This window comes from Eurosta solidaginis, unplaced genomic scaffold (assembly GCF_040869045.1).
Source record: "Eurosta solidaginis isolate ZX-2024a unplaced genomic scaffold, ASM4086904v1 ctg00001046.1, whole genome shotgun sequence".
Taxonomy (NCBI): Eukaryota; Metazoa; Arthropoda; class Insecta; order Diptera; family Tephritidae; genus Eurosta; species Eurosta solidaginis.
In genome coordinates this window covers 413,144-436,008 of record NW_027136889.1, presented here as the reverse complement: position 1 = coordinate 436,008, position 22,865 = coordinate 413,144, and positions in this window count along the sequence as shown.

Below are 22,865 nucleotides of genomic sequence, written 5' to 3'. Positions count from 1 at the left end.
GAATCACACGCTTCATGACTGAAGAGCCAAAATGGATGTGACGTGCTTTTTAAAGTCGGAAGTACTTAAAGTTAAGCGCTGAAACTCAACTGACGTTTAGTGACTGGCAGATTGGCGTGAGTCGAGCTACAAATAGTCTGTCTTTGCTGTGTTTCTGTTTCTGTTTTTTTTTTTCTTTTTTTTTTTTGTATTGAGTACAGAGCTATTAAAAGAGCTGCATAGCTTAGTGCGACTGCAGCCACAACAACTTGAAAGAATGTGGTACTTAGTTGGTGCTACTTAAATTTGGCACAAACACAGATACTCGGCAGTAACGGTACACAGGCGTGTTGCCTGGCAGTTTCCGCCCATAGCAAACGGGTAGTTTCGTTTCGCTGCTCCAAAAAAAAGCAAGAACGAAGAGAATAGCTTAAATTTATTCTTCTGTTTTTAGTTTGCCACATCCTGTGTCAGTTAAGACTCGAAGTATTTTTCAATGCATTTTAAATCGTTACTTCTTATTCGCTTTCATTCTTTGTAGGAGGAATTCGTTTGTGATGTAAAGCGTTGCCAGAATGCACGTCGCAATAAGCAGCGTTGCCACTGGCTTTCGTTTGCTATATAGACGTACATACATCAATATTTATCTGTTATATGATTCCACACGACACCTCACCCTAGCTCACTCTCTCACTGCTGATTCGGTCTCGAACGTCTCGGACGATAAATGACATACAAAATTGTATATTAGTAATTTGTCTGAGTTTTTCCAACAACTTACAAAAAAAGTCCCTGACGAACACTTGGTACATAAATAAAATGGAAGCAAAAAAGGGGAAGATCAGAACAAAATACTGGTATAATTTTTTTGCCCAGAGTGCATCTATTTTTTTTTATTTTTTTTTTTTTTTTTGTTGCCATTATTCTGTGGCGCATTGCCGAAAAGAAGCCAGAGTTGGTTACCCCTCCATGACAACCAGAAAAAAAAGAAGTTTGTGGCTGCTAGCTCTGTTCCAAGTAAGGCGTATTCAGTACCGGGTGATGTTATCCCATCAGCTGATTGCTTTTTATTGATATTTTCCATACCACGCCTTGGTACAACAATATGCCGGCTAATCGAAATCAATGCTAATATACTTTTGACTTGATATTTTCTGCCAGCGAATTCGGCATAAGCCGTCTTTATTTCTGGTTCCATCAACCTCCATGAATATATGGTGTGTATGGCAAAAGGTGCAAACTTTTTCTAACTTAACGCTTAAAATGGTAGACGCCATGGTGCGGTGGTAGCGTGATCCGTATCGAAGGTCATGAATTCAACTCCCGGTCAAAGCGACATCGAAAATTTATTAAAAGGCTTATTCAATTAGAAGAAAGTTTTTCTAAGCGGGGTCGTCCCTCGGCAATGATTCGGAAAACCCTCTGAGTGTATTTCTGTCATGAAAAACTTCTCAAGGAAAATTCATCTGCATTGCAGATGCCGTCCGGAATCGGCATAAAACATGTCGATCTTATTCGGCCAATTTGTGAGAAAAATTATATAAAATGTATAGTCCAAAGACTACTCGACTTACTTCTGTTAGTTCGTCTTTTGCACATTTATTTTTAATAAGTAAGAAGTTTGAAATGTAATCCCAGGTGTAAGCGTTAGGTATAAGTTTAAGCGTAGTCTTTGGAAGTGATATTCTGTATGGGGAAGCATATAACGCTAGCGTAACATTGGCTTTATTTTGTAACAAATTATGCAGACGAGCTAAGATGAGCGTAATCAGACAGCAAATTAAGGTAAGAAAAATTTAGATAAGGCCGAACCATAAAGACCTTAAATGGACTGAATGTGTCCATAGTGTTACCAGAATTTGTTTGACCACCAAACGAAAAGACCCTGAGTATGTAACATGACTTGCGTTACAGCTGGAGCCTTGAGCGCCCTTAGCAGCTAGAGCCTGACCTCGTAAGCGCAGGACATAAACAGAGAACATGTTTAATACTTGTCTTAAGATGCTAGTACAGAGTATGTTCTTCCAAGCGTTAGCCAAATATATAAAACACTTAAAATCAATGTTACATGCGCCCAATTTTCGGCTACCCTATTCAAATGCTTCCTTCAAATCCAACATTTATTCCTTAACATGGCTGATTAGTGTTATTGTGAGCTTCACAATATTCATGTCTGTCTGTTAATTACACTACATTTCACTTTGCATTATCTTTCTGAGCAGTTTATTGATGTTTGGTTATATTTATTGGTGGAAAACACGCCAGCTGTCAAGATTTTGGCTGAGTGGCCATGGAAAAACGCATTTGGTTATTGTTTTTTAGAGAGAACAATAGACTCAACAAAAAAAAGAGCTAAGTGAATATTAAAATAAATTTACTTGCCAAAGGCCAATAGCATATTGAAAACCTGAAGCAGTCACAGCAAGAAAATCTCAAATAAGACACCTCTCATGGGGACCACTGTAAGGCCATGGGAATTTGGTGAGATTTGTGATACCTATGCGTTTTTCGAAGGCTTAATGTCATAGTTGAGCTTTCTCTTTTTTTTCATCAATTATCTCAACTTTGCATGATATTATAATTTGCTTTACAATGAATAAAATAAACGAATCTTTGGAACCTCACAAGGGACCACGATTGACAACAATTTATGTAACCTCACATTTATGCTTTAAGTTACGCAAAGCTCATTTCCAATATTCTATTTCCGGCAAACTTAATCGATTTCCACTGTTGACATGATAATCAACGCGCATTTATTGAATAATTATGTATTGACAACATCTGATTTATTTTCCCATATACAATTTTAATGTTGAAGGAACATGTAAATGTCTTTGTTACTACAGCTACGAACGCGAAAATAGCAGTGGAAATTTTACCAAATTTTGTCAATTCCTTTCTTTTTGTTTTGAAAGTATCAGGAAGAACTTTCATGAATTTCGAATCTTTACAGTACACAGCATTTTAAAATCCTTTTCGGAAAATTTTACTAAAATTTCGAACAATAATAAAGTACAAGATAAAGGTATTTCGAAATTCGTTTTGACTTTAGATCATTCTTTTTTTCGCGGGATCTTTTAGATTTTCCACCACACAGATGGAACAAGTTCACTAAATTCTGAGTGCATTACAGTTTCATAAACATTACACTATATTGGAAAAACTTAAGTGCGCACTATTTTATTTCCTTTATATTTATTATTATTTCCTTTACATTAGTCCGCTGAATGTTTGTCCACATTTGCAACACAAATTTTGAAATCGATTTTTAGGTGACTTCACATTGAGCTACAAACGTGAAGTTTCACAGATTGGTTAAGACGCCAAGACAATGCAGCTAAAGTAGAAAGAAACTCCGTTAGGTGGCGCACAGATCGAAATAATTTATTTATTTATTAATTAAAAAAAAAAAGAAAACATTTGATTGTATAACTAAGACTTACAAATCTTTTATATGTACATCAATTGAGAAATTCATAAATTCAATCACATAGAATGACAATGTTCCACAAAAAAGTACATATCTGCTTAACATAGGCTTATAACTAACAGGGAGATGAATATCACTAGGTAAATAGGAGCAGGTAAGAAGTACAGACTCATACCCAGTTTAATTATATGCATATGCTAGTAAAGTATTGAATTATTTTTGTCCTAAAGTTATTTCTAGTTAGTCTTATATTGTATTTTCAGGAATAGAGTTCCCAAGTCTTGCAGCGTTAATGAAAAACATTCGCTCAGTTGTAAGAGAGTTATATCAGGGAACAACCAAAGTATTGCATCTCTGTGACCTGTTTAGCTGTAACTTGTCATACAGATACGCCGGAGTTTTCCACTCCAACAATTTATACATAGATATGCAATTTCCTGCTGCCAAATAATTTAAAATATTACATTCATTTTTCAATAGACAAGAATTTGGAAATTTTGAATCTTGAAATGCGTTTTTAAGTAACTTCTCAGTGAGCTGGAGAAATATCAAAGTTAATTCAGAGGCCGATGACAGTATAAAACATAAAACGCACGGATTGAGATATTTAGAAAAATCGTGTGGAACTGAGAGAACCTTACGATCGACTATTATACTGTGTTGGGCTTCTGCTTTGCACACAGAGTTATTAAACTTGGTAACATAACGATTGTTTGTACATGTATAAAGGAACCGAGATAGATATTAACTTCCGTATATCAAAATAATCAGTATCGAAAAAAATTTTTATTGAGCTATGTCCATCCGTCTGTGCGTCCGTTAACACGATAACTTGAGCAACTATTGAGATATCTTCACCAAATTCGACATACGGGCTTATCTGGACTCAGAATAGATTGATAATGAAAAAGAGCACATATAAAATTTTGGAAAACACAAAAAGCCTGATTACTTTTTAAATAATACACCTAGAATATTGAAATTTGATTTGTGTACTGATATTGAGACTCTTGATAAAAATTTTAAAACATTTTTGAAAATGGTCGTGGCACCGCCCACTTGTGATAAAATAAATTTCACAAATATAAATAGCTTAATATTAATGGCATTTTACTTCCTAAATGAAATTATAACAAAAAGTTAGAAACAATTAAACATTTGTAAAATGGGCGTGACACTCCACCTTTTTTAACAAGCAATTTTCTATGTTTCAGGAGCCATAACTAGAAGAAAAATTAACATATCGTAATAAAATTGGGTACACATTAACCTGGGTCGATTTTTATAAACGAAAGTTAACCGATAGGTTTGAAGCTTTTACAAGCTAATAAAATTTGCTATAAACTGTGCATACAACACTTTTGGCTAAGCCCCGCATATTTAAAGATAACGAACAATAATTACGGATTTTTTCAATTTTTTTTGTAAAAATATAAAATAAATTGTACTTTGCGAGGAAGGATCTCGAAACATTTTCATTTTTTTGCAGGTTTTTTTTATACTCAGTTGAGCAGAGCTCACAGTAAAATTTTGGACAATGAGCGTGGCACCGCCCCCTTTTAAAAGAAGGTAATTTAAAAATTTTGCAAGCTGTAATTTGGCAGTCGTTGAAGATATCATGAATAAATTTGGCAGAAACATTACTACTATTACTATATGTATGCTTAATAAAAATTAGCGAAATCGGAGAACGACCACGCCCACTTAAAAAAAAAATTTTTTTTTAAGTCAAATTTTAACAAAAAATTTAATATCTTTACAGTATATAAGTAAATTATGTTAACATTCAACTGCAGTAATGATATGGTGCAACAAAATACAAAAAAAATAGAAAATTTCAAAATGGACGTAACTCCGTCCTTTTTCATTTAATTCGTCTAGAATACTTTAATGCCATAAGTCAAACAAAAATTTACCAATCCTTGTGAAATATGGTAGGGGCATAGATTCTATGACGGCAACTGTTTTCTGTGAAAATGGGAAAATCGGTTGAAGCCACGCCCAGTTTTTGTACATAGTCGACCGTCTGTCCTTCCGCTCGGCCGTTGCCACGATAACTTGAGCACAAATCGATATATCTAAACTAAACTCAGTTCACGTACTTACCTGAACTCACTTTGTATTGGTATAAAAAATGGTCGAAATCCGACTATGACTACGCCCACTTTTTCGATATCGAAAATTACGAAGAATGAACAAAATGCCATAATTCTATACCAAATACGCAAAAAAGCGATGAAACATGGTAATTGGATTGGTTTATTCACGCAAAATATAACTTTAGAAAAAATCGTTGATACCCATATCGTACAAACAAAGTCTAGAGTCACCCCTGGTCCACCTTTATGGCGATATCTCGAAAAGGCGTCCACCTACAGAACTAAGCCCCACGCCCTTTTAAAATACTCAATACCATCTTTCGTTTGATACCCATATCGTACAAACAAATTCTAGGGTCACCCCTGGTCCACCTTTATGGCGATATCTCGAAAAGGCGTCCACCTATAGAACTAAGGCTCACTCTCTTTTAAAATACTCATTAACCCCTTTCATTGGATACACATATCGTACAAACATATTCTAGGGCCACCCCTGGTCCACCTTTATGACGATATCTGGTAAAGGCGTCCACCTATAGAACTAAGCCCACACCCTTTTAAAATACTCATTAACACCTTCCATTTGATACAAAACAAATTTTAGAGTCAGCCCTGGTACACCTTTATGGCGATATCCCTAAATGGCGTCCACCTCCCTCATAAAATACTCTTTAATACTTTTCATTTGATACACATGTCATAAAAACAAATTCCAGAGTTACCCTTGGTTAATTTTCCTACATGGTTATTTTCCCTTATGTTGTCACCATAGATCCCAACTCTGTTTTATTACAAAAAAATAAGCTTCCGTTCAACAAAATCGATGGACCAGTACAAAAGTTATAAGCATTCAATTAAATATATCCATTTAATACTTAAGTACCCTCTGGTTCATATGTGTTAGTATTCGTATATCAGTTAGTTAGTATGCATAGTTTATAGCAAATTTTATTAGCTTTTAAAGCTTCAAACCGTTTTAGAATTGCTGCATTCGTTCTTGAGATGTATATGATTAAGTGGACCCATTTTTGTTTTTTTTTTTTGTTTTTTTTTTTTTGAAAAACGGTTATTCGTAAATATCTCAAAAAAGTTACCATAGAATTAAAAATAAACTTGATTTTCGGAATCAGGGGGTGATTTTACATAGGAATTTCATAATGGCGTCTCTGGTGCAGAAAAAAAGTTGGAATTTATGATCCAGTGTAATTAGAGAAAAATAGTATTATATCAATGATATTTCCCTTACCAAGTTTTATTGTAAGTAGAAATTGGGAGACATTTTTTTTTTATATTCAGTTGAGCAGAGCTCACAGAGTATATTAACTTTGATTGGATAACGGTTGGTTGTTGTAGACTTCCATATATCAAAATCATCAGTATCGAAAAAAAAATTTGATTGAGCCATATCCGTCCGTCGGTCCGTCCGTCCGTCCGTCCGTTAATACGATAACTTGAGTAAATTTTGCGGTATCTTGATGAAATTTGGTATGCAGGTTCCTGAGCACTCATCTCAAATCACTATTTAAAATGAGCAATATCGGACCACGCCCACTTTTTCGATATCGAAAATTTCAAAAAACCGAAAAAGTGGGATAACTCATTACCCAAGACGGATAAAGCGATGAAACTTGGTAGGTGAGTTGAACTTATGACGCAGAATAGAAAACTAGTAAAATTTTGGACAATGGGCGTGGAACCGCCCACTTTTGGAAGAAGGTAGTTTAGAAGTTTTGCAGGCTGTAATTTGGCAGTCGTTGAAGATATCATGATGAAATTTAGCAGTAACGTTACTCCTATTACTATATGTAGGCTTAATAAAAATTAGCAAAATCGGAGAACTACCACGCCGACTTTTAAAAAAAAAAATTTTTTAAGTCAAATTTTGACAAAAAATTTAATATCTTTACAATGTATAAGTAAATTATGTCAACATTCAACTCCAGTAATGATATGGTTCAACAAAATGCAAAAATAAAAGAAAATTTCAAAATGGTTGTGGCTCCGCCCTTTTTCATTTAATTTGTCTAGGATACTTTTAATGCCATCAGTCGAAAAAAAATTTACCAATCCTTTTGAAATTTGGTAGAGACTTAGATTCTGGGACGATAACTTATTTCTGTGAAAAAGGGCAAAATCGGTTGAAGCCACGCCCAGTTTTAATACACAGTCGGCCGTCTATATATTTTTACTAAACTCAGTTCACGTACTTATTTGAACTCACTTTGTATTGGAAAAAAAACAAATGGCCGAAATCCGACTGTGGTCACTTTTTCTATATCGAAAATTACCTAAAACGAAAAAAATGCCATAATTCTATACCAAATACGGAAAAAGGGATGAAACATGGTATTTGGATTGGTTTATTGACGCAAAATATAACTTTGGAAAAAAACTTTGTCAAATGGGTGTGACACCTACCATATTAAGTAGAAGAAAATGAAAAAGTTCTGCAGGGCGAAATCAAAAGCCCTTGGAATCTTGGCAGGAATACTGTTCGTGGTATTACATATATAAATAAATTAGCGGTACCCTACATATGATGGCCTGGGTCACCCTGATCCACATTTTGTTCGATATTTAAAAACGCCTTCACATATACAATTACCACCACTCCCTTTTAAAAGCCTCATTAATACCTTTCATTTGATAACCATATCGTACAAGCAAATTCTAGGGTCACCCCTGGTCCACCTTTATGCCGATATCCCGAAAAGGCATCCACCTATAGAACTAAGGCCGACTCCCTTTTAAAATTCTCATTAACACCTTTCACCCCTCGCTCCTTTTTAAAATACTCATTAACACCTTTCGTTTGATACCCATATTGTACAAACGCATTCTAGAGTCACCCTTGGTCCACCTTTATGGCGATATCTCGAAAAGAAGTCCACCTATAGAACTAAGCTCCACTCCCTTTTAAAATATTCATTAACACCTTTCATTTGATACCCATATCGTACAAACAAATTCTAGAGTCACCCCTGGTCCACCATTATGGCGATATCTCGAAAAAGCGTCCACCCATAGAACTAAGGCACGCTCCTTTTTAAAATACTCATTAACACCTTTCATTTGATACCCATATTGTACAAACGCATTCTAGAGTCACCCCTGGTCCACCTTTATGGCGATATCTCGAAAAGGCATCCACCTATAGAACTAAAGCCCACGCCCTTTTAAAATACTCATTAACACCTTTCATTTGATACCCATATTGTACAAACGCATTCTAGAGTCACCCCTGGTCCACCTTTATGGCGATATCTCGAAAAGGAGTCCACCTATAGAACTAAGGCCCACTCCCTTTTAAAATACTCATTAACACCTTTCCTTTGATACCCATATCGTACAAACAAATTCTAGTCAGCCCTGGTCCCCCTTAAAGGCGATATCCCTAAATGGCGTCCACCTATAGAACCATGGCCCTCTTAAACTACTCTTTAATAACATCCATTTGATACACATGTCATACAAACACATTCCAGGGTTACCCTATGTTCATTTTCCTACATGGTGATTTTCCCTTACTTTGTCTCAACTGAATATGTAATGTTCGGTTACACCCGAACTTAGCCTTCCTTACTTGTTATTTATCTGAAATTAACTGTACAACTGAAGCTCACGCTGAGTATATAATATTCTATTGCACCCTTAGACAGCCTTGCTTATTAAATATGGCGTTGTCCAAAAGATTTACGAAATGGTGATTTTTCGAAACGGCAGCTGAGTTTGGGTGATATTCCACTCAACAGCTGATATATAGAAAAAGGAATTTCTCTCAAATATTCCTATTTCTACTTCTACTTTCGATATCCCACAATTACACCTACTAACAGCCTTTATTTCAACATGTACAAAAACGCTTCAAGTTGGTTAATAAAATCGTCACTTAACTGTATTAAGTTAAGCAATAAACGCCTTTGGTGTCTACGATAGCTGTTAATTTCCCACTGATTTACTGTTACTTGATTTGTGTCAATTAAGTAATTCTACGCCAGCCACCATCAAATGCTTTAACTTAATATCTTTAACTTAGTAAACAAGCGATAATTACCCGTTTGGTATAATCACCACCCTCCCTTATAGCTCTATCGCCATGTTGTGTTAATATTTTTTTAACTACTGTCATAAAAGTTTCAATTTCTCTCTTTTATTGTTATTGTTGTTTGTTTTTCTCACAACAAGTAACAACTATGTTCGTGCCTTAGTAATCAGTTATGTTGGTGGTTATTTATGGCGGTAGTTGAGAATGCGATAAGAAAGTAATTTGAGTGCTTTGTCGTTGGAACTCGCGTGAATTTCAGGATTAAGTGGGTGGTGCCGAGGTGTCGATCAGCGGACTATTATTGTTTGCATCCGGAGGTAGGTGGGCAGTTACGACAAGTGAATACAAGCGCAGCTGGTCATCATTGCGTGATTTTGTATATTTTCGTCACTCCTCTTTAATAATATTATTTTATTCAAATTATTTGTTACATTAAATTGTCTGTACAATTTGCAATTGTAGAATTAGCTATGCTGAAGAAAGCAGTGAAGGTATTATACAAATTAGTGCATCTGCGGACTTAGGCACACTTGCAGAGCGGTAACTTATTTTTTTACCTCAGAGTTAATTTAAAAAATGTGTCTAATATGTATAAGTTTAACACTTTTTGTCAGACATGGAAGTGAGCCCTTTTTGTCAGACCCCGAAATGAGCCCCAAAAGACCCTTTCGGTAACCCTGGAAAATCTCCAATATTATCGCGAAATGACCCGCAAACGACAACGCGAGGAACCCGAAGGAGTACCCGAAATCATCCTTAAATTACACGCAAATGACCGCGCAAGAACCCCAATAGAGTTCAATAAATCATCCCGAAAGTTTCCCCAAAGGGAGCCTGAAAACATACCGAAATTAACCGCAACTGACCTTGGGAATATACCGAGGGAGTTCCTAAAACCATCTGGAAATTAGTCCCAAATAACCCTCAGGAAGCCACAAAATTATTACTAAATGCCCTCTAAATAACCCCAGGAATACCCTGGCTTAACGCAGGACCGAGTGGGAAGAGAATCGCCAGTCGATTGCTCATGGCGACCCGTCGCCACACCACACACAGTACTGCATATAGACTATATATTGGGGTGGGTCGATTTGTATCGACGAAAGTTAACCGATATCGCGCCAACGATTTGTCGATAGGATTTGGGCTCAGCAAAAAAAGTTAAACTACGCATACCCAAAAAATAATTTTTGAGCCAGCGAAATCTCATTTTTTTGACTTTTTTCGACTTTGATTTTTAAGGTTTTTTTCATGACCTAATAAAATATATATATATATATATATATTTTTTTTTTTTTTTCAAAATAATGTTTACGCCAATGTTTTTAGCGGACATTTTTGGTTCGGACAGGGTATACATTAATCAAATGAAAATTTTTTAGTAGGTCATGAAAAAAAACTTAAAAACCCTGGATCACAAATTCCAATTTTTTTTTTCTGCACCAGAGAATCTATTATGAAATTCCTATGTCAAATCACCCCCTGATTCCGAAAATCAGAGTTATTTTTGATTCTATGGTAAGGTTTTTGAGATATTTACGAATTACCGTTTTTTCAAAAAAAAAAAAACATAAAATTGGGTAAAATTAATAACATATATATCAAGAACGAATTGAGCAATTCCAAAACGGTTAAAAGGTAATAATAAACTGTGCATACAACACTTTTTGCTAGGCCCTACAGATTCAAAGATAACGAACAATCATTACGGATTTTTTCAATTTTTTTTGTAAGAATATAAAAAATGTGTACTTTGCGAGGAAGGATCTCGAAAACTTTTTATATTCTTGCAGATTTTTTTTCATTCTAAACTCTATTTTATTACAAAAAAAAAAGCTTTCACTCAACAAAATCGATGGACTAATATAAAAGTTATAAGCATTCAAGTAAATATATCCATTTAATACTTAAGTACCCTACTGGTACATGTGTGTTAGTATTCGTATATCAGTTAGTTAGCAGGTAGATGTTCGAAGGGTTATTAGATACAAAAAACTATTAGTGTCGGTTTCTGAAGCCCAGGTACATTTCAAGCAAGAGCATATTTTTAAGGCAGGTGGTGTTTTTTTTGTAGAACTAGGCTTGAATTTTTACTTGATCTGGGCTCGCGGATACTGTTCAGTTTATAATTGCAGTTTATAACCCATCATTTACTTAAAAATATAATATGAATAAACGGGTGCCAGAGTTTGAGTGTACAACTGATCCAGATATGTTCTGTTTCATCTGCGGTCCATTTATAGTTAAAAGGATGCGAGGTGTGTTTTCAAATCCTTTGAAAGTTACATACTATAAGTATTTTGAAATTGAGCCTAAAAACAATGAAAAACCATGGACACCGAATACTGTGTGCGCCACATGTTGAGTCGAATTGATTTTTTCGGACACCGGAACAAAAAAGTGCGTTGTAAAAATTAGGAATTTGCTCCTTTTAATGCCTAGCTGACTAATTTCTGAAATTATCTATTTAAGCGACATATGAAATTTATCACACCAATGAAGTGGAGGGAACCAACTTGTCATTCAACGGCCTGCTATATTTGTACTACACAAGTACTTGGGGTTGGAAAGTCATGAAAACTAACCTATGCGAGCGTATCTACAGTGTCATTACCAGAATTAAATTCAACGGAAGCTACATTGCCAGAATCAAATTTAACTTTAGTTCCGGCTCCAGTTTCATTGTCAACAGCAATATCTGATTACGCGACATCATGTTGTACTGGACTTCAAACGGAAAATGAAGAAACTCTTTGTCACAAGCAAAACTCAATGATTGGATAAGGGATTTGGAATTGTCAAAGGAAAAGGCCAAACTACACGCACCTCGTATGCAACAATTTAAATTTGTTTCATCTGATGTTAAGGTAACATATTATAAAACTCGTCATGAACAATTTTCCAAGTACTATGCGACGGAGGACAGTGTTTGTTACTTCAAAGGCTTTGCTGGTCTATTCAGACAGCTTGGTGAACCATATGAATCAAAAGAGTGGCGATTGTTCATAGATAGCAATAAATTAAGTATAAAGGACGTATTATTGCATAATGGCAAACAAAAGCCATCTATCCCCATCGCGCATGCAGTAAATACGAAGGAAACGTATGAGATAATGCAAAAATTGCTCAAATTAATCAATAATCAAATACGAAGAACATGATTGGAAAATATGTGACGATCTTAAAGTCGTTGGAATGCTATGTGGTCTACAAAGTGGATACACAAAATACTATTGCTTTCTATGCCAATAGGATAGCCGAGCTCGTCAAGACCACTACATCATAAATGATTGGCCAGAATGAATCGAGTTTCAAGTTGGGGTGGATAACATAAAATACTCCCCACTTATAAAGAAGGAAAAAATAATTCTACCTTAGCTCCATATCAAGCTCAGCCTTATCAAAAACTTTGTCAAGGCTTTAGACAAAGAAGGCGAAGCTCTTCGTCCTTTGAAGACCATCTTTCCAGAGATTTCAGAAGCAAAAATAAAGTAGGGAATTTTTGTGGGACCGCTAATAAGGAACATGATGACCAATTACCAATTCAAAGAACTATTGTCCCCAGTGGAGGCAGCAGCGTGGGATCCTTTTGAAAAGGTCGTTACTTCTTTTTTGGGCAAACACAAAAGTCCTAACTACGAGATGATAGTGAACGACTTAATCAAAAACTATGAAACGGGTAAATAAAAAAACATATTTAAGACCACTTTATAAGTTAACTTTAAAACCTGTCTGCCCGATAAACAAAAAATTTGTATGAAAATTTTTTAATTTACTTGAGAATATATAGCCCTAAATCTGAATTCATCGTCCAGTCCCGAACAAACAAGAAAGAGAAAAATGTAAACAAAAAATATGTTCTGAATTGAAAGATAAATCCAGCCTAAGAAAATTATATACTAATGTGTCACTTATGTATTTATCTAATATACTTTTTTATTTTCTCACAGGGGTAAATATGTCTTTAAAAATTCATTTTCTACACTCCCATTTAAATTTTTTCCCGCAAAATCTTGGCGACAAAAGTGACGAGCAAGGCGAAAGGTTTCACCAGCAAATGAAAATGATTGAAAGTCGGTATCAAGTATTCTGGGATGTCGCTATGATGGGTGCCTACTGTTGGTTTCTCATAAGAGAAACCGATCCTAATCTAAATAAGTGTCAAAACAAGACACATAACTTTTTCAATTATAAAATAAGATCATAGAATTATGACATAATCATATGTATTTATGCTATTATTTGTAGGGTACTTAATTTTTACTATATGGATATATTTATTTGACTGCTTATAACTTTTGTATTAGTTCATCGATTTTGTTGAATGAAATCTTATTTTTTTTGTAATACAACGGAGCTTAGAGAGAAAAAAAATCTGCAAAAAATTAAAAAGTTTTCGAGATCCTTCCTCGCAAAGTACAAATGTAATGATTGTTCATTATCTTTGAAACTGCATTGCTTAGCAAAAAGTGTTGTATGTAAAGTTTATAGCAAGTTTTATTACATTATAAAAGCTTCAAACCGTTTAGGAATTGCTCACTTCGTTCTTGGGATATATATGATTAAGTGAACCCAATTTTTTTTTATTTATTTTTTTTTTTTTTTGAAAAAACGGTTATTCGTAAATATCTAAAAAAAACATTACTATAGAATTAAAAATAACCGCAATTTTCGGAATTGCGGCATAATTTTACATAGGAATTTCATAATAGCGTCTCTGGTGCATTTTGGCTGTAAACCAGTGAAATCAAAGTCGAAAAAATGTAAAAAAAATGAAATTTCGCAGGCTCGAAAATTATTTTTTTGTGTATGCATAGTGGAACTTTTTTTCCTGAGCCCAAATCCTATCGAAAAATCGATGGCACGATATCGGTCAATAAATCGACCCAGTCTACTATATATACCATCATAGTAAAGCTCGCCACCACTGAGGCTACGCGCGTTAAAATGTACCACCTTAAAGCCTCTTGACTCTTAGCATAAAATATTAAGCATAATCTTCTGGTTGCCTTCAATGCCAGAGATATATTTCCTACTGGGGCTTAAGACGATCAAATTGTGAGACAACTACAAAGTAAATACAGCAAAATAAACAGCTGTATCAACAGGTAAGTGTTACTGCGCCCAAATAAATTAAGAAAAAGTAAGGAAGGCTAAGTTCGGGCGTAACCGAACATTACAAACTCAGCTGAGAGCTTTGGAGACAAAATAAGGGAAAATCACCGTGTAGGAAAATGAACCTAGGGTAACCCTGGAATGTGTTTGTATGACACGGTATCAAATGGAAGGTATTAAAGAGTATTTTAAAAGGGAGTGACCCATAGTTCTATAGGTGGACGCCATTTAGGGATATCGCCATAAAGGTAGACCAGGGCTGACACTAGAATTTGTTTTTACGATATGGATATCAAATGAAAGGTGTTAAAGAGTATTTTAAAAGGGAGTGGGCCTCAGTTTTATAGTGGACACTTTTTCGAGATATCGCCATAAAGGTGGACCAGAATAGGATATGTTTGTACTATATGGGTATAAAATGAAAGGTGCTAATGAGTATTTTAAAAGGGAGTGGGACTTAGAACTATAGGTGCACGCCTTTTCGAGATATCGCCATAAAGGTGGACCAGGGGTGACTCTAGAATGTACGTGTACGGTATGGGTATCAAATTAAAGGTGTTAATGAGTATTTTAGAAGGGATTGGGCCTCAGTTCTATAGTGGATACTTTTTCGAGATATCGCCATAAAGGTGGACCAGAATAGAATATGTTTGTACTATATGGGTATCAAATCAAAGGTGTTAGTGAGTATTTTAAAAGGGAGTGGGACTTAGAACTATAGGTGCACGCCTTTTCGAGATATCGCCATAAAGGTGGACCAGGGGTGACTCTAGAATGTGTTTGTACAATAGATATCAAATGAAAGGTGTTAGTGAGCATTTTAAAAGGGAGTGGGCCTTAGGTCTATAGGTGGAGGCCTTTTCGAGATATCGCCATAAAGGTGGGCCAGGGGTGACTCTAGAATGTGTTTGTACGATATGGGTATGAAATTAATGGTGTTAATGAGTGTTAATTGCATATGTGGACGCCTTTTCCAGATATCGCCATAAAGGTGGACGAGGGGTGACTCTATAATGTGTTTGTACGATATGGGTATCAAATTAAAGGTATTAATTGGGTTTTAAAAGGGAGTGACCCTTAGTTATATATGTGAAGGCATTTTCGAGATATCGACCAAAATGTGGACCGGGGTGACCCAGAACGTCATCTGTCGGTTACCGCTAATTTATTTATATATGTAATACCACGAACAGTATTCCTGCCAATATTCCAAGGGCTTTTGGTTTCGCCCTGCAAAACTTTTTTATTTTCTTCTACTTAATATGGTAGGTGTCACACCCATTTTACAAAGTTTTTTCTAAAGTTATATTTTGCGTGAATAAACCAATGAAATTACTATGTTTAATCCCTTTTTTCGTATTTGGTATAGAATTATGGCATTTTTTCATTTTTCGTAATTTTCGATATCGAAAAAGTGGGCGTTGTTATAGTCCGATTTCGGCCATAGTTAATACCAATATAAAGTGACTTCAGATAAGTACGTGAACTGAGTTTAGTAAAGATATATCGTTTTTTGCGCAAGTTATCGTGTTAACGGCCGAGCGGAAGGACAGACGGTCGACTGTGTATAAAAACTGGGCGTGACATCAACCGATTTCGCCCATTTTCACAGAAAACAGTTAACGCCATAAAATCTATGCCCCTACCAAATTTCAAAAGGATTGGTTAATTTTTGTTCGACTTATGGCGTTAAAAGTGTCCTAGACAAATTAAATGAAAAAGGGCGGAGCCACGCCCATTTTTAAATTTTCTTTTATTTTTGTATTTTGTTGCACCATATCATTACTGGAGTTGAATCTTGACATAATTTACTTATATACTGTAAAGATATTAAATTTTTTGTTAAAATTTTACTTAAAAAAATTTTTTTTTAAAAGTGGGCGTGGTCCTTCTCCGATTTTGATAATTTTTATTAAGCGTACATACAGTAATAAGAGTAACGTTCCTGCCAAATTTCATCATGATATCTTCAAAGACTGCCAAATTACAGCTTGCAAAGTTTTAAATTACCTTCTTTTAAAAGTGGGCGGTGCCACACCCATTGTCCAAAATTTTACTAATTTTCTATTTTTCGTCATAAGTTCAACTCATCTACCAAGTTTCGTCGCTTTATCGGTCTTTTGTAATGAATTATCGCACTTTTTCGGTTTTTCGAAATTTTCGATATCGAAAAAGTGGGCGTGGTTATAGTCCGATATTGTTCATTTTAAATAGCGATCTGAGATTAGTGCCCAGGAACCTACTTACCAAATTTCATCAAGATACCTCAAAATTTACTCAAGTTATCGCGTTAACGGACAGACGGACATGGCTCAATCAAATGTTTTTCGATACTGATGATTTTGATATATGGAAGTCTATATCTATCTCGATTCCTTTATACCTGTACAACGAACAGTTATCCAATCAAGGTTAATATACTCTGTTTGCAAAGCACGCTGAGTATAAAAACAATCATAACATAATACAAATAAAACATAATACTGACTAAAGAAGACATATATATGTATATTAATTTTTGTTATTGGGTTCATGCCCGACGATAGGGGAGGGGGAATGGGGGATTGCCCCCGGGCCCGGAGTTTCTGAGGGGGCCCGCGATTTAGATGTACTAAGAAATTTTTTTTAAATTCAGGAGAGTTTTTAGTTGTTACATGTGCAATTTTTTAGCCGAATTTCAAAAGCAACGAATATCTGCATTTCGTTTTAATTTCACTCCAAAACTAAAGGTTATTTTTTAAGCGAAATAAAAAACTCGAAAACAACTGTTATTTTCTGAGCAGAAAATAAAAATTCCCGTTATTTGTAATCAATGGATTAAAGTAACTATGTAAATGCACACTATTCTGATATCACGCACAATTGTGTTCACCATTCAAGTTCCGCATCCGATTCGACTATTGATAATGATTTTTTGCCTGGACCTTCGAACAGCGAGGAGACAATAAAAACATCAAACAAAAATGTCAGTTTACATGAATCCGAAATCATAAACTTTCGTTGTGACACTGATGAAGTTTCATCTTCAAAAATTCTTCCAACAATACCACCAACTCTGTATCAAAGTCCAGATTATTTAAACTACTTCGACCTCGGTACCGTGAATGATGAGTTTTTGCAATCTGAAGAAATCTACGAAATAATTAATCGAGGTCATCAAAAGTGTCCTGTTATTTTTCGAAGTGCTCGTCATCACGAGGCATTTCCTACCTCGTTGTTAAACAGAATCTTGCCAAATGGAGAGAAAGTGGAGCGTGACTGGTTGGGGCGGTGTGCCAGTAGCAATGCTTTTTATTGCCTACCATGTCATCTGTTAAGCACCAATACATTAAATCGACCTAAAATTTGTTGTCCTAAAATCTAATTCAAAGGGAGGCTACAATTGATACACTTATCAATGAAAAGCTAATCACTGAAACACAAAAGTGGAAAGGAATTTTATATAGCATTTTGCACGCTATTTTATTTTTAGGTGAAAGAGGCCTAGCTTTCAAAGGCCAAAGTATATATATCGGTGAACGAAACGATGGACAATTTTTGGGCATCTAAGATCTCATAAGCCATTATGATCCGATACTTAGAGATCATTTGGAGAAAGTTAGGATTTCACAACAGCAGCACAAACGTTTACCCGTTCACTATCTTTCCACAGACATTCAGAACGAGTTTATAGAAATTTGTGCAAAGCACGTGAGGGAAACTATATTAGACCTAGGCAAGAAAGCCAAGTATTTTGCTATTATCGTTGATTTTACGCCTGGTGCTAGTCACGTTGACTACGTTCATTTTGCGCTACCTCGATTTCAATTCGAAAGCAACAAATTTTACAATTCAAAAACGTTTTTTGGCTTTAGTGGATCGTAACAAAAACTGGTCAGGAAATCGTTGATTTAATGTGCCATACTCTAGGTAAACATGAAATCCCATTAAAAGATTGTCTTGCACAAGGGTACGATAACGGCGCCAATATGTTCACGCTTACAACGGAGCACAACGTCACATTCTCGACAAAAACTCGAATGCTGATTACTCGCCTTGTGCAACCCACAGTCTCAATTTATGTGGTATTGATGCCGCAGAATGTTGTACGGCTGCAATTGCTTTCTTCGGAGTTGTACAAAAATGTTTTATTATTTTCAGCAGCACTCCACAATGATGGGGCATCCTCAAAAAAATGTACCAAGCTCTCTTCATAGTCTTTCAGCCAAAACCCCATTTTCGACTGCGCAAGCATACGTCGATGTTACCGGCATTCTCAAGTACATCAACAAGTTCGAATGTATCTTTCTGTCCTCAATTTGGTTCAAAATACTGACTACGATTAATGAAAGAAACGTGGTCCTCCAAGCTAGAAACGCCACCATAGATGTTGAGGCCCGCCATTTAGATGCCTTATTAGCTGATTTGAAGTTGATCAGGAACCAATGGGAAACAATTTTAAACGAATGCAAAACAGCTGCTATTCAATTGAACATTTCACCAAAGTTTCCGGACATTCGAAAGAGAAAACCCAAAAGACGTTTTGAAGATAATGGAAATGAGATGATTACGGATGATCCAGAGTCTGAATTTAAAAACAATACATTCCTGGTGATCGTTGATTCGGTAATCACTGGCATTACTAAGCGATTTGCAGCTATGAGAAATTTGAAGGGACGTTTTCCTTTTTGTGGCAATTTGAAGACATGGATGAAACTACGGTTCAGGCGAGCGGTGCAAAATTTGTCGAAAAATACAAGTCGGACGTTTCTCAAAGCGTAGAATGCGGAATAATTAACTTCGAACACATTTACGAAGCAAATTTTGATAAAGGTCTGTCACCATTGGATTTGCTAAATGCCATCTATGTTCAAAATCTGTATACAATTTTCCCCAACATTGGTGTTGCTTCACGTATCTTTTGCTCTATACCTGTCACTGTAGCTAGTGCAGAACGTTCTTTCAGCGTCCTTGCAAGAATCAAAATCTTTCATAAATCGTGTTCATCTCAAGAGCGAGCTTCAGGACTTACCACCCTTTGCGGTGAATCCGTTTTGGCAGGACAGTTAAATTTTGATATCATTATAACCTTCTATATTGAATAATTAAAATTTATAATCATCTTTATATTTATCAGAAATGTTCTAATATGTTACCAAATTTATAACTATAAACGATTATTTAAAACAATACGTGGCTGTTAAAAGAGAATTTTATTTCTACGTTACAATAGAACAGTATAAATATTAAATATTCTGTGTTAATTTTATTTTCAGCTCTTAGTCTAAAAATCATTTAGTTGTTGTGGAAAACAAATATTTTTGATGTAATCCTTCAATAATGATTCATGAATGAGACGTCATTAATTCAAATTAATCAAATGTTTTAGTGGATTTTTATATGGGGTCCGCAAATTGTTTAGTCCCGGCCCGGATTTTCTTTCTACGGCCCTGATTGGCTGTGAGTGCTAATAAGAGCATTCACCTCGGATCTGTTGCTAACTAGCTTTGGCTCCTCATTAGCTTTAATGCGCACATAAATTGTGCAACGTTTGGAGAACGCAGAGGTCAATATTCTTTTACGTCTCTTATCAGCAGACATGGGCACTACCACATTCAAGTGATCAGCGCAACTTGCGCATGGGTGGGTGTGCCTACGATAGAACGGTGGAACAAACTGCAGCATTCTTCTTTTTATTACCAATTTGTAACTTTTGGTAAAAATATGTTGACAATGAACATCGCTAATAAAAAATAAAATAACACAAATTTTGATTTGATCTTTTTTATTAATTTTTTGTCTTTTTGTATATTTTGTTTGTTTTTTTTTTTTTTTCAATAATAAAAAATAATTCAATTTATTACTTTGCAAGAATTGTAACTTCTAGTAATAACGAAAAAAGTTACTAAAAAATTTAAGTAAGGCGCATTTTGATTCTTTTTATAAATTTTTTAATTAATTATATTTCTCTTAAGGCTAAGATATAAAAATTGCGAAATATCTGTAACACGACGAGTAATTGTTCGGCGGGAAGAAGGTATAGCGCTTACAACTTCTGCTATCTCTGTGCCTTTTTCCCCTAAACATTTAAGTACAGCTACAGCAGGCTCTTTAAAAAAAAACTTCATCTTCTAGTGTCCTTCCCTTTTTGGCCAACGCCCAGCTTATTACTATTAACGCTTTTAAATGAGCTTCTTTCGAACTGTTATCCTGTTCCTTAGAAGCAATTTTGCATTGAAACGTTAAAAAACGCAGCTTTAAATTTGATGCTTTTATCAAATTTAATAACTTTGAACATATCAGGCATTGCGGTGTTTCCGCATTGTTTTTAAGTAAAAAAATTCATGCGCGTTAACGTTTGCCCACTGTATCAAAAGCACGAATTACAAAAAATGTGCGAGATCAAATTGTTCGTTTGACTGAAAAAGTTCAACGCTGAAATCGTACTCTTCGTTTTTGTATATATACACGCAATTTTACTCTCTCAGAACGACCGAGCCGCTCTGCCCATGTCTGCTGATCAGAGACATATGACATCAGATCGCGACCAGTCTTAGGTAAGCTCTCGTGAACATAAATAGAGCCATATCCAGGCAAATTAACATCAAACAAAGCCAGTGGTCTCTTCTCAGTGCACGGACTTTACCACTTTATTGGTAGATCTACCAACCTTTTTAGCCCATTTTCATACCACCAAAGCCCAAAAATCTACCAACATTTGTCTTTTTAAGGAAATTAAGAAACTATTAAATTTCGAAGACGAAAGTTACATCTTTTGAAAAATGTTGATGAAAAAAATATTAATTCTAGTGCAATGACAATGACTGTTCCCTTATTTAAAGCTTTTCCATTTCACAAGACTTCCATGGAAACTCTTAACAACGAATGGCGATCATTAATGTTATATGAGAAGGAAATAATAGAAAAGATATTTTTCGACGATATTCTTAAAGGATGGATAAGATTGGGAACTGAAAAGAGTCTTCTAAAAGAAAATTTGAGTGATTAAATGTACTACCTCACAGTAGTGCAGCCGCAGAAAGGTAGTTCTATATAATAAACGACATAAAAACCGCCAAGCGTAATTGATAAAAAATTCAAAGAATTTCCAATCACATATTAATAAAGGAGTATTGTATCGGACGGACTTTATTTCAGCCTGCAATTAAATTAATATGATTTTATAAAAAATTTTACTTTGTAGAAGGTAATTTTGTTCTTTGTATTTAATAACATATAACAATAACATATGGAACTAGATTTTTCTTTTGTTTTTTTCTGATTATTTTTTTGTTGAAATTCGGTTTTTATTTTGAAAAATTCGTGCACAAATTCAAACAAGAAATAAATTTGTTTATGAAAGAAATGTAGAAAATGAACTCGCAAATATTTTCCGGAAATATTTTCATCAGTTTTTACGAATAATTTTGAACGAAAATAAGAAAGTTTAAGTAAACGATAACTTGCCAAAGTCGGTTATTTTGTGGCAGAAAAATACTGGTACATTGGAAAATCGTTGTTGTAATGAGACGTATCGGTAAAGTTTCCTCAATATTTCAAGCTCAAAATACAGGAAAAAAGCAAGTATGATATAGGCATAAGCTATGTATATACAAATTTACATGCATTTTTTTGCTTTGTTTACATTTTTTTTAAGTGTTATTTCCGTGAAATGTGCTTTATTTGTTTAACAATAAAATATGAATTGTTTTGTACAAATATAAAGTGTAGCTATTGTTTTCTTGAAAAAAAAAAAAATCTACCAACTTCTACCACTATTTAAATTTTTCGTCTACCAACATTCTCTCTTTAAAAGTCCGTGCACTGTATCTTGTTCGCTTTGCAAAAAACAGCGATAGACTTAAGAGTTGATTGCGCTCATGAGGAGGGAAGAGCTTGAAAATTATGGGAGCATTTTTACCCTCGTTGCTTGTTGCACTTCGCAGTCGGAATGCATCGCGCAGAGGTGGTGGTTTGTGCTGCGTTCCATTACAGACCTCTTCAACAATTTTAGACAGGCACTCATTTGCTTCATGAGGGTTGCCGTTCACTACAATATCCAGTGTTGTCAGGAAAAAAATTTCTTTGGGACTATAATCTAGAAAAACAGGGCTAGAAAGAGCTAAATTTCTTCAAGAAAATTCAAAACCCGTTGCAAAAAGAGCTAAAATATTATGTGTATTTTTCAACGTAAGTTTTCACATTTATTTTAAAT